This window comes from Lissotriton vulgaris, chromosome 5 (genome assembly GCF_964263255.1).
Source record: "Lissotriton vulgaris chromosome 5, aLisVul1.2, whole genome shotgun sequence".
Classification (NCBI taxonomy): domain Eukaryota; kingdom Metazoa; phylum Chordata; class Amphibia; order Caudata; family Salamandridae; genus Lissotriton; species Lissotriton vulgaris.
Genome location: NC_141693.1, coordinates 1101986644 through 1102000201, shown reverse-complemented (window position 1 = coordinate 1102000201; position 13558 = coordinate 1101986644).

Sequence of the window (13558 nt, the reverse complement as noted above, 5' to 3'; positions counted from 1 at the left end):
GGAAGCCTCCCCTCCCCATCAAAAGACCCTCGAGCCGATCAAAGCCCCCACCCTACGAGATCCGATCAAACTTCACACATTCCATGAATCGGCGGAATGTCCTGCTGCGCAATAATCATCACCTGTTGTGACCGGGGTGGGGAATTCAACTGTAAATGTATGTGGGAACGGGCCTGAGGGGGAGATTACGAGGATGTTCTTTCATATATCAAAGTGTTGCAAGAATGTGTTATGTGCAATAAAGATCGTAAAACTGAGTATAAGAGGCCAGGCCTCAGAGATGCGGGTAGAGCACCTCGTGACGATACTTGCTGTCTGAATTGATGTGTTCTCCTCCGGAGAGAATAAACCCTCGTTTCCTGCCTTTCAGTCTCCAGCGCCTGCTTCTTCATTGAGTAAATATTGGTGGGTCATAGAGGCGATACCGCCGGGCAACACAAAAAGGGTCTTTGGTTACTGGTTGTCTACGACCCCTTTTTACAGCTCCAGGCTTAGGTGGGCGCGTAGGGACCCTGTGGGCCCGCTCCAGGGCATAGAATGCAGAAAGCCCCTATGGGTCCACCTCCGCCCTCAACCACTCTTCCATGAAAGTCACTGCATCTGGGCTCTCTTTTCGCTCCGGAATACCAACGATACAGAGGTTATTGCGTCGAGAACGCCCTTCACTATCCTCGGCCCGGAGCTCCAACACACGGACTTTCTGCACCACTTCAGCCAATGATTTCTTCAGGGCATCAACCTCATCAGAGATGCCTTTCATGGTCGTCTCCGAAGTCGCCACCCGGTCCTTCAACTTCCTGTGATCATCTTTCAGGAGAGATAGGTCAGAGCCTATGGAGTCCATTCTTTTCTCCAGTGCCTCCCTTGAGGCCACAATGGCTTGCATAATGTCACTCAGGGAAGGATCCCGTGGCTGCAGGAGCTTCCCGGACCAGACGCTGCATCGTCTTCCTCCACGGAGTGTCCCGGATCATCGAGGCGCAGCGTCTCAAAGCCCTTCTTCCTGCTCCCCCTGACCATCGTGAGTCCGTGTACCAGTGGTCAGTTCCGTCACTGAACTCAGGGACCAGAGGAGCCCCAGCGGTAGACAGCGCAGAGCAGTCCGAATCTCCCACCAGGCGCTGGGCACCCACAGGTGGCGACCCTCTGTGATGGGTCCGCGTAGCAGTCATCGGCAGTCACAGCCTAGGACGTCGTCCCAGAGCGCACCCACAGGTATGCCACTCGATGTCCACTAATCACGGGTCCACGAGGCCTGTAGATAGAAGGCAGCGACCCCACGCGGCTCAGTTCTCTGCAATCCTACTCCAGGCACCACCATGCGAACTCCTGGAGCCCAATAATGTGCAGTCAATAGGCAGACAGCGCCTCAGCAGCAGTAGGCCGGCGCCAGCATGGGGAATAGCTGCTCCTCCAGGCAGCTCCCCAGGACCGTACCTTGGCCTCCTCCTCTAGCACCTCAGCGCCAAGGGAGGTATCAGTGTTGTGCTCTGCTGTTTGTGGGTTGCTGCACAAGGTTTCCGCAGCAGGGGGAGAACTCCAGGGAGGGCCCCTCGCTCAAATCATAGGCCCCTGCAAGGCGATGACAGTCATGAGACCAGCTATTGTAAGCTCATGTCCCCCAGCCAGCAGGGTCCGCAAATCGTGCCGGGGGAGGGGCACTTCCCAGGGTCTTGCACCACAGGTGCGGCGGTACGGGGGCACCGCGCAGAGGCAAGGGACCAAATGGAGGGTCAGGAAGTCACAATCCGCACTCTCACGTCCACAGGGGGAGCCACCTTAGCCACAGCACTCGCCACTCTCCAACGCTTGACTAGTTCACCCAGGCCGAGCCCCAATCCAAGCACCGCTGCCCTGTTAGGCTCTGCAGTCTTCAGGCAGACGCTCCAATTGCACTGTCCTGGCGCCACGAGGGCGCCGCCATCTTAGAGTCAGGCAGGGTATCAATAGGCGCCTCACCCGGCAGTCAAGGTCACTGCACAAACTTCCCACTCTCTCTGGGCACTGCTCCTGGGCCCCCTCACCGTCCGCTCTCCCTACAGTGCAGCAGGATCCGCGCCGCTCGCAGAGGGAAGCACTGGTCAGGCGGCAGCTCCTGCGACCTCAGCCGCCATCTTAGAAGCCTCCGGTCAAGCTGCTCTTCACAAGTTCGATATCCTGCTCTCAGGGCTTCATACTCCTTGTCTCCCCGGTCAGCAGAGGAGCTCACATCGGTGTCCAAGCCACACCCCCATGCATCCCCTCCATGAATGCTACCACCTGCCCCAACTTCCTATCGTGGTCTAGGAATGCATTGATCATGTTGGTCTGCCCTACACACAGCTGTCGCAGCAGATCAACCGCCTCAGCACAAAGGGCACTTTGTGTCACAGGGGCAGGGAGAGCGGTGCCTGCACCGAAGGCCACTCTGCTCCCCTTACTCTGGTGAGCACGAGCAGTACTTGTTGCAGTTGTTGGCAGTGTTGGCCCTGTGTGCTGTGTACCGACTGAAAGTGTAGATTGCCCACTCCCTGTGTCTACCAACAGTGCTGACTCACCAACACCGTCTGAAGATCAGGACAATGGTGTCTCCACATGTGAGTCCTCAGGGACAGTCCTGTCCCCCTCTCCGGGGCTGCTCTCTTCAGTCTCAGTGTGCGTGTGTGTGATTTCTGAGTCTGATGAATTGCCACCACTGACCTCTGTCATTTGTGGGTCAGTGCCCTCGGCCAAAGCTGAAAGAGAGAAAAGAGGTATACGTAAGTGCCACACTCACATACTGCAAATTGCAAAAACAAAACACCTTGACTGCTGACCAACATGTAGCCCCCATCCTGCACAAGAACCACCCCTACCAGACATCCTCATGTCAAAGAACCGGGGGTGCCTGTGAAACATGTACTTCTAACAAACAGGGCAAGGGCATGCAGACCACCACACATGTGTTGGCATGAGAACACAGACCTCAAGGGCATGTCCTGGGACTCTGCCCTACAATGCAACTGGTATGTCCACCTGGCTGACATGGATGCCAACGCACACTCTGATAATGGCGTCAACATGGTATTGCAGCACAACATACACACCACAGATGTCACTACTGCGTCTGTCATCAATACATGCATGCACTCACAAGTCACAAACACATTCTGTGTGCTTGCCACTAGTTTGCTGCTGATCCCCTCTCAACCAGGCCGACAAGTCAGGATGCGTCACTGCAATAATACAGAGCATCAGAGGGGTCATGGTGCATCGTGCAAGCCGGGATGAACGTGGAATCTGCCCCAGTTTCATCTCCGCCACATTCTTGCTGAGCCTGGAGATGTCGTCCCAGCGCTTGTGGCAGTGTGTGTGTCGCCTATTGCACACCCCCTCTGCCCTTAAATCACGTGCTATGGTCCTCCACACGGCCTTGCAAAGGTGCAGCTTGACCTACCATGATCGGAGACAAAAGGGGAAAGTCAGTGGACATTTGGACATTCACACAGATAGGAGCAACACGTATCCTTCAGCAGCCATGCACAGTACAGCACATGTGAAGGTCCCACAGCACACCGCCAAGATTGCAGAAGCTAGGAATCAGTGACCACCTCATGCACACCAACATGTCCCCCACTGCACTTACCACCTGTCCGGGAGCACCGTAGAGCCGGTCATAGTGGTGGAGCACACCGTCCACAAGGACATCCAGCTCCACTGCGGTGAAGGGACGAGACCGTATCTCTTGCACTCTCGACATGGCAGGGTCCCGGACTGTGGCACAACAGCAGCAGTTGGAGGATTGGTCAGCAGCAGCAGGTAGAGGTGATGGGTGCAGGCAGCAGTTGGTTGATTGGTTAGCAGCAACAGGTAGAGGTGATGGGTGCAGGCAGCAGTTGGTGGATTGGTCAGCAGCAGCAGATAGAGGTGATGGGTGCAGGCAGCAGTTGGTGGATTGGTCAGCAGCAGCAGGTAGAGGTGATGGGTGCAGGCAGCAGTGGCTGGAAGCAGTGGATGTGTGCTGCGGAGATTCACACATATATAGGGCCCTGAGCTGATATAGGTGGCACATGTCTGCAGCAATTGGTTTTCCCAGGCTGCCTCTTTCAAAAAGAGCCAATGACTGGCCCTGCTGTGGCGGTACACGGCTTTCGCTATTTTTTGAAATCGCTAACGCTCCCCGCGTTACCTGTTTCCATTGGCTACATGTTCAAGGACCGTCACGGTCACACACCGGCAACCGCATGTGCGCGCTACCGCGATGGTGCATCATTTGAAATTCAACACTCACTGGCGTCGCAATGGCGGAGCACGTATTCCACGGGGGCGGGGCAGGCTAACACATACATTTGAATGTGCAAGTGGGAATAGCAGTTGGTACCCCCCTTACAGTCACATTGCAGCACCCACTGCAGACCGCCGGGCCTGGCTGCTCTCCCACCGCCGAGTGCGGACGGTGGGTGACCGCGGGGTGCGGGTGGTGGGTGACCGCGGGGTGTGGAGGTGGTTAACCGCCCTGTGTAGTGATATCAGCCTGGAATGGTTGCCCCTGGCCACTCACACACCGCCTGCACCTGGCGGTCACCCACCGTCTGCACCCGGCGGTCACCCACTGCCCGCACCCCACGGTCACCCACCGCCCGCACCCGGCGGTCACCCACCGCCTGCACCCGGTGGTGTGTGAGCGGCCAGGGGCAACCATGCCAGGCTGATATCACTACACAGGGCGGTTAACCACCGCTCACACCCCGCGGTCACCCACCGCCTACACCAGGCGGTCACCTGCCGCCTGCACCCGGCGGTGTGTGATCGGCCAGGGGCAACCATGCCAGGCTGATATCACTACACAGGGCGGTTAACCACCACCCGCACCCCTCGGTCACCCACCGCCTGCACCAGGCAGTCACCCACCGCCTGCACCCAGTGGTGTGTGAGAGGCCAGGGGCAACCATGCCAGGCTGATATCACTACACAGGGCGGTTAACGACCGTCCGCACCCTGCGGTCACCCACCGCCTGAACCCGTCTGTGTGTGAGCGGCCAGGGGCAACCATGCCAGGCTGAAATCACTACACAGGGCGGTTAACCACCGCCCGCAACCCACGGTCACCCACCGCCCTCACCAGGCGGTCACCCACCACCGGCACCCGGCGGTGGGTGAGCGGCCAGGCCCGGCAGTCTGCGGTGGGTGCTGCTATGTGACTGTAAGGGGGGATACCAACTGGCATTTCGACTTGTCCATTCAAATGTATGTGTTAGCCTGCCCCGCCCACACGGAATGCGTGCTCTGCCATTGCGATGCCAGTGAGTGATGATTTTCAAATGATGCACCGTCTTGGTAGTGCACACATGCGGTTTGCGGGGTGTGACTGTGATGGTCCTTGTCAACTCAGCAAATGTAATGCACTATTGCAGTGTCAAGGATCATTTTGTGTGTTGGGGGAAGGCGTACCCGGATGTCGTATGTACACACAATGCATGTCTCCGCATACATGTTATGTTCATAGTTGTACATGTGTGTCAGGACATGTCTGGAAATCGTCAGTAATCATTATGTCATGTCAATGGCACGTGTACATGTGTATCAGTTATGCCCATTGTTGACATGTGTGGCCATACTATTGGCCTTGCCAGTGTTGAACATAGGCCAGTGATGTGAGCCCAAGTTGCGTCAGATGTGCATGGCTATGTTTTTACGTCTTGGTTTTGAGGTCACACGTTTCTATTGGTACACATCTACATAGTACACCACGGCTGTGTACCCACATCCAGAAGCTGTCGTTAGTGTGTGGTTTGTGTGTGCAAGTCGCATTGATGCTGGTATACATGCATACTGGGTATGCGTCTGTGTGTCGCTTGTTGTATGCCCATGCCTGTCATGTGAGGATGCAGAGCATTGTAGGTGGGGTCATGGGTGCATGATGACAATGAGGGTGTGGTCCATGTTCGTGTTGTGTGTGCACGTCAAGGTGTGTCTGTGGGGACGCTTCTCCACACTTGGGTAATCTGTCATGTTATGTTGGCAGTCCTTTCAACATATCTGCACGTGACCTTCGACATTTTTGCACACCGGATGTTGTTTGTGGATGTACATTGTGTGTGTAGTCAGCTGTAGTGCCTTATATTTTGGTCACGTCACACATACAATCAGTGTCTGCTACATGTATAATTTGTATTGTGTTGGTCAAGGTGTGATGGTGTGGCCCAGATGTGCGTTGTTGGTCAATTGACATCTACTCCCATGTACTCCCACACAGGAGGGCGCCAAATGTGCATCGACCATACACTGTGCTGGAGGACATGGTTGAAGAGGAGGTAATCCGCAAATTCTGGTTGGACAGACGGAGGTTGCAGGACCTTGTAGTCCAATTGTCACCTCATCTGCAGCCATGCAGGCCATATCCAGGAGCAATTACACCCACAGCAAAGGTGATGGCGGCACTTCACTTCTTTGCAACTGGCACTTTCCAGTACACAGTTGGACATGCCGGGGGGATGTACCAATCCATGTTCAGCATGGCACTGCGGGATGTGCTGGATGCCATGATGTCTTACAAGGATGATTACATCCAGTTCCCACGTCCGTCAGAGCTGGCTGCAGTGAAGGGTGACTTCTATGCCCTGGCCCTGATCCCACACGTAGTTGGTGCCATTGATGGGACACATATTGGTCTATTCCACCCCAGGCACGTGAAGCCGTCTATCGTAATAGGAAGCACTACCACTCTATAAATGTGCAAGTGGTGTGCCTGGCTGACAACATCATCTCCCATGTGTGTGCAAGGTTTTCAGGGTCCGCACATGACTCCCACATCCTGCGGAGCAGCATTATCCCCCAACTGATGGCTACTTTGCATCAAGAACGTGCGTGGCTTGTAGGTGAGTGTGCTGTGATGACTACTGTGTTGTATGTGTGCCATGCTATTACCACCAATCCTGGTAATGATGTATGTGTCTGTCATCCCCCCACCTAGGCGACTCTGCGTACCCAAAAGGACCGTGGCTGCTGAGCCCCCTACGGAATCCAACTACCCCCGGAGAAATGCGCTACAATGATGCCCATGGGAGGACACGTAGGGTGGTGGAACGTAAGGTTTTGCTACCTTGAAAAAACCGGAGGGGCCCTGCCATACTCACCCGGAAAAGTATGCAAAATCGTGGTTGCCTGCTGCATGCTCCACAACCTGGCTTTACGCAATAACATTGCACTGATCATGGACCCTGCAGACCAACAGGTTGCTCCGTCTCCCATACCACCCATGTCCAGTGATGAGGATAGTGGGGAGTAAGAAGTTGTGGACCAGAGGTGTCAGCTGATTGCTCGCTACCTTACTTAAATGTGAGTAACTACCTCTTGTGCTGGTGTTCAAAGCGTGATGTATGTTCGCTGGTGATGTGTGGATGTGGTGTGTGGATGATGCCTGTTCTGGTATGTTCTGTTTGCAAATGGGTGTGGGAGATGGTGTACGTCCAATGCTCCCTGATGTGTGTCCTGTGATCCGCTTAATTTGTGATGACTGTGGTTTGTGGGATGTTGCTGTATGGTGTGGTGTGATGGTTGTGATTCAGTTTCCTGACCTGTGCTTGTTGTTCTCTCATTATCCCTAGGTCACTCCCACAGAGACATGATTGTCAAGTACATTGATACCTGCACCTGGTAATGACAAGTACTAAGACGAACCTTTGATTGAAACATGGAGGTCACACAGCATTGAGTGTTTACGTGGTTTTTATTTACAGGGTGTGGATTACTGTTTGTGCATATTTACAAATAGGTGTTGGGGAAGTGAGAGTTGAAGGTCATATCAGATGAAACCACCGTGGGGACACCACATTGTGTGATGTACACCTAGTCCAACAGACGTGTGCCAATGCTTGGCATTGTGGTGCAAGATAGTTCGCAGAGTGAATGCCAGGCTCAAGGAAGGGTGAAGTCAGTTGCGGCCTCTCTTTGAGCGGGTGGATGGTGCAATGCCACTGCTGTGAGCTGGATCCAGCCTCGGAGGGGCCCTCCATCTTGGAGCCGGAGCGGTGCCAGCTGTGGGGGCAGGTTGTTCTGGGACAACCTCCCTGTCAGTGGCCTCAGGTGATGGTGGCGGTGGTGTTAGTGCCCTGTCCCGCTGGCCACTTGGGGAAGGGTGAGGTGGTGTTGGTGGCCTGTCCCGCTGGCCACTTGGGGTAGGGGGAGGTGGTGTTGGTGGCCTGTCCCGCTGGCCACTTGGGGCAGGGGGAGGTGGTGTTGGTGGCCTGTCCCACTGGCCACTTGGGGGAGGGGGAGGTGGTGTTGGTGCCCTATCCCGCTGCCCACTTGGGGGAGGGGGAGGTGGTGTGGTGCGGGATAACCACTCCCTCCAAAGAGCTGTTTGCTTGCCCATGATATCAACTATTTGTCCACGGGTGTCCACGGACCGCAACAGCTGGCAGGTGTCTGTGGAGTCTTGGTGGGCACGATCGGCCTGTGCCTGTGACCGCTTGTAGGAGGCTTCCACTCTGGCGATGGCATCCAGTGTCTCTGTCCCAGGATGGGCTGGGGGTTGTTCACGGCCTCGCCTTGCAGCTGCACTCCTGTTTGTGACCTGGGCCGTCACCTGTGTCCTTACCCGTCCACTCTCCCTGCTAGCCTGTGATGTTGATGGTCCATCATCGTCCGATGGGTCAGGCAGGATGGCAGTGACAGGAGTGGTGGTGGTGGTGGTGGTGGAAGCTGCACATGTCACAGTGGCAGGAGTTGCTGTTGGTCCAGTGTTGATGGCGGTGGAGGCATTGATGTCCTGTGAGCTGATGGCCCTGGGAGTGTAGTTGGGCCGGCATCGTCCTCCACACCCGAGGTGTCCACCGGATCATCACCTGAGAGTCCATGCTGTGAGGGGGGCGACTGGTGCTGGTGGCTGCTGGTTTCTCCTGCCAATTCTTGGTCACCTGAGGGACAAAAATATAGGAATCAATGCTGTAGACATGACAGATTTGTGGTTGTTACATGTCTATTTTGAGGGGAATGAGAACATAGTTGTTGGTGTCATCAAATTGGTGTGTTAGACAGTACTGGGCATTATGGTGGTGGGGAGACAATACTTGGATATGTGTGGGCCTGTCCTGCTATTGGATGGTGCCCCTGTGAAGATGGTTACCTAAATATGAGTTTGAAGAGGGAGATGCAGTGGTCAGCAGATGGTAGGCGGACTCCATCTTGCTCTGGGACGGGACATGGGGGCCTGTTGGGAGTTGTAGTGCTGGACCCACACCCCCACCCACCGCCACCCTCCCTGTGAACATGGGGGCCTGTTGGGAGTCGTAGTGCTGGACCCACACCCTCACCCACCGCCACCCTCCATGTGAACATGGGGGCCTGTTGGGAGTCGTAGTGCTGGACCCACACCCCCACCCACCGCCACCCACCGCCACCCTCCCTGTGAACATGGGGGCCTGTTGGGAGTCGAAGTGCTGGCCCAACCCCCCCACCCACCACCACACTCCCTGTGAACATGGGGGCCTGTTGGGCGTCATAGTGCTGGCCCAACCCCCCCCCCACCCACCACCCTCCCTGTGAACATGGGGGCCTGTTGGGAGTTGTAGTGCTGGACCCACACCCCCACCCACCGCCACCCTCCCTGTGAACATGGGGGCCTGTTGGGAGTTGTAGTGCTGGACCCGCACCCTCCCCCACCCTCCCTGTGAACATGGGGGCCTGTTGGGAGTTGTAGTGCTGGACCTACCACCCCCCACCCTCCCTGTGAACATGGGGGTCTGTTGGGCTCTTAGTGCTGGACCTACCCCCCCACCCACCACCACCCACCCTGTGAACATGGGGGCCTGTTAGGAGTTGTAGTGCTGGACCCAGTCCCCCACCCAGCACCACCCACCCTGTGAACATGGGGCCTGTTGGGAGTTATAATGCTGGACCCACACCCTCCCCCACCCTCCCTGTGAACATGGGGGCCTGTTGAGAGTTGTAGTGCTGGACCTACCATCCCCCCACCCTCCCTGTGAACATGGGGGCCTGTTGGGAGTCGTAGTGCTGGACCAACCCCCCACCCACCACCACACTCCCTGTGAACATGGGGGCCTGTTGGGAGTCGTAGTGCTGGCCCAACCCCCTACCCACCACCACCCTCCCTGTTAACATGGGGGCCTGTTGGGAGTTGTAGTGTTGGACCACCCCCCCCCACCCTCCACCACACTCCCTGTGAACATGGGGGCCTGTTGGGGGTTGTAGTGCTGGACCAATCCCCCCAACCCCAACCTCCCTGTAGATGTGGGGGCCTGTTTGGAGTTGTAGTGCTGGACCCCACCCTCCCTGTGTACATGGGGGCCTGTTGGTAGTTGTAGTGCTGGACCTACCATCCCCCCACCCTCCCTGTGAACATGGGGGCCTGTTGGGAGTTGTAGTGCTGGACCAGCCCCCCACCCACCACCACACTCCCTGTGAACATGGGGGCCTGTTGGGAGTTGTAGTGCTGGACCACCCCCCCCCCAAACCCCACCCTCCCTGTAGATGTGGGGGCCTGTTGGGAGTTGCAGTGATGGACCCACACCCTCCCCCACCCTCCCTATGTACATGGGGGCCTGTTGGTAGTTGTAGTGCTGGACCTACCACCCCCCACCCTCCCTGTGAACATGGGGGCCTGTTGGGAGTCGTAGTGCTGGACCAACCCCCCCACCCACCACCACACTCCCTGTGAACATGGGGGCCTGTTTGGAGCTGTAGTGCTGGTCCCGCACCCTCCCCCACCCTCCCTGTGAACATGGGGTCCTGTTGGGAGCTGTAGTGCTGGACCTACCACCCCCCCCTTCCCTCCCTGTGAACATGGGGGCCTGTTGGGAGTTGTAGTGCTGGACCCGCACCCTCCCCCACACTCCCTGTGAACATGGGGGCCTGTTGGGAGTTGTAGTGCTGGACCAACCCCCCCACCCTCAGCCACCCTCCCTGTGAACATGGGGGCCTGTTGGGAGTTGTAGTGCTGGACCAACCCCCCCCACCCACTGCCACCCGCCCTGTGAACATGGGGGCCTGTTCGGAGTTGTAGTGCTGGACCCACACCCGCACCTACCACTGCCCTCCCTGTGAACATGGGGGGTCTGTTGGGAGTTGTTGTGCTGGACCTACCACCCCCCCACCCTCCCTGTGAACATGGGGGCCTGTTGGGAGCTGGAGTGCTGAAGCTAATCCCCCACCCTCCCCCACCCTCCCTGTGAACATGGGGGCCTGTTGGAAGTTGTAGTGCTGGACCTGCCAACCCCCCACACTCCCTGTGAACATGGGGTCCTGTTGGGAGTTGTAGTGCTGGACCTAACCACACTCCCCCACCCTCCCTGTGAACATGGGGGTCTGTTGGAAGTTGTAGTGCTGTGTGATAGTGGTCATTGGTTTGAACTTACCAGCCTCAAGTCCCTCTTCTATTCCTTCCAGGCTCTCAGGGTGCAGTATGCCCAGTACCTTCTCCTCCCATTCTGAAAATGGTATGGGCTCCCGGGGAGTGCCGCTGCCAGTGTGGTGTGCCCGTAGGTGGTTCTTGGCCCTGATGCCTTTCACCCTTGCCTTGAGGTCGTGCCACTGCCTCTGGATCTCGTGTTTGGTGCGTGGCACCGTCCCTGAAGCATTCACTCTGGTCACTATCCTGTTCCACAAGTTGGTTTTGGTTGCCAAGGAGGTCTGCTGGACTAGGTTGCCAAATAGATGTGGTTCGACACGGATGATTTCTTCCGCCATAACCTTCAACTCAGTGTCTGTGAACTTGGGGTTTTTCTTAGGTGCCATGGTATGTGATGTGCAAGGTGTGGGTGGTGTGGGGTGGGGTGTGCAGGTGTGTGGTATGTAGGGATGGTGTTGTGGGGGTTTGTGTACTTGGTGCGCTGGTGTGCAGGTTCTATGTGTGTGTGTGTGTCTCTGCTGTTTGTGGTATTCTGCCTCTTTCTTCCAGGTGTGCTATGATGTAAAGGATTGTGGTAATGGGAGGGATTCTTTTTATACTCTGTGTGGTTCTTGCGTCTCAATGGTTGTTGGCAGTCAGGTGTTCTGTGGGTGTGGTGACTTGGGTGCTCTTGTTTGTGTTGGGGGGGGCTTGGGGCATGTAGTTGTTCGTTGTGGGTGTTTCAGGTGGGTGGGTGTCCTGTTTTGTGTGTTTTGTATTTACTTCCGTCCGCCATTTTAGAATCGGTTTGACGGCAGGGGTGATGTTCGTTTGGTCCTTCCGCAGTCATGCTCCGTTTTCCGATGATTCCGCGGCGGTCGTGGGAGTTGGTGAGTTCCGTTGGGATTGCGGGGTTATCCTAATCATGCAGCCGGACCCTCCGCAGGTCATGCAGCGGTTGGCCCAGTTTCGGCGGTGTTTGCGTCCGCGGTGGAGGGAATTTATGTAGTACCGTCTGCCTATTACGGTCTTTCATCTGATCCGTCCGCCGCGGTCGGTGTTTGATGTGATCCGTTCGCCGCGGTCGGTGTTTGCTGTCAGTTATAACCTAATCGCTACCGCGGATTATCCACGGAGCGGTCGGGAGTATTTTTCCCACGACCATGGCGGACGGAACACGTTTCCGTCTGCCATCCTAATGACCCCCATACAATGCGCCAGGGGGTGCGTTTGCAGAGTCATGCAGGGAGGGGCGGGGCCTCCGGCTAGTTGCTGGTTACTTAAAAAAAAATGTTTATAATATGGGAGGGGGCTACGTGGCCCCCCTTCCCTGGGACACCTTTGGCCCCGGGGACCCCATCCCCCGGGGTCTGGCAACATTCGTTTTTTTATTCATTTTTGGGAAGGGGCCACTTCTGGCCCGGGGACCCCATCCCCAGGGTCCTGACCTCTCTGTTGGGGACCGTGGGGGGAGCCCCTATGCCCTCACGGTCCCACCGGCTCCCCGCCTCCTACAGGAGCTAGCATTGCATTGCACAAGGGGAGTTGCTGACATGCAGCTCCCCTTGTGGAAAAGCAATTCTGCTTTGGTTTTTGGAAGCAAAAGCAGGAAAACTGCTCTTGCTTCCAAAAACGAAAGCAGAGTTTGCTGTGGCAGAACGGGCATTCCCCAGGGCCATCAAGGTCCTTGTAGGGCCCCCTGAGCGGGCCTAGGTGGTCAGGGTGTTTCTACCCTGCCTTCTTTTCTTGTTTTTCAACCTTTTTCCACTCTTTTCTTGTGACTCTGTTACCGGGTTACAAGATGGCGTGTTGGCAGCCAATCATAAGTCAGCTCGTACACGGGATCAGTCGTGACTCCTCCTCCGTGTCAGATGTCAAAATTTTTCTTTTTTTAATTTCTCAGGAACTACTGAACAGATTTACACCATTTAAAATAAGGTTGCTTTCTGGACCAAGATTTACATTTTTGCCAAATTTTATGTAATTCCGTTCAGCAATTCGGGCTGTGGCCGTGTATAAAGTTCCTATTGAAATGAACATGGAGTAAACGTGTTTTGGGATTCCCCCTTTTTTCTTGGCCACGCTAGACGAATCACCCCGAAACTTCCGAGACAGGGGCTGACTGGAGCACCCCAATAGTTTTGAAAATTTCGTGAAGATTCGTCAAATGGCTCTAAAGATATTGGAAAATCAAAAAACTCTTTTCCTATGGAAACTAGGTCCTAAGTAGGTTATATATATATATATATATAT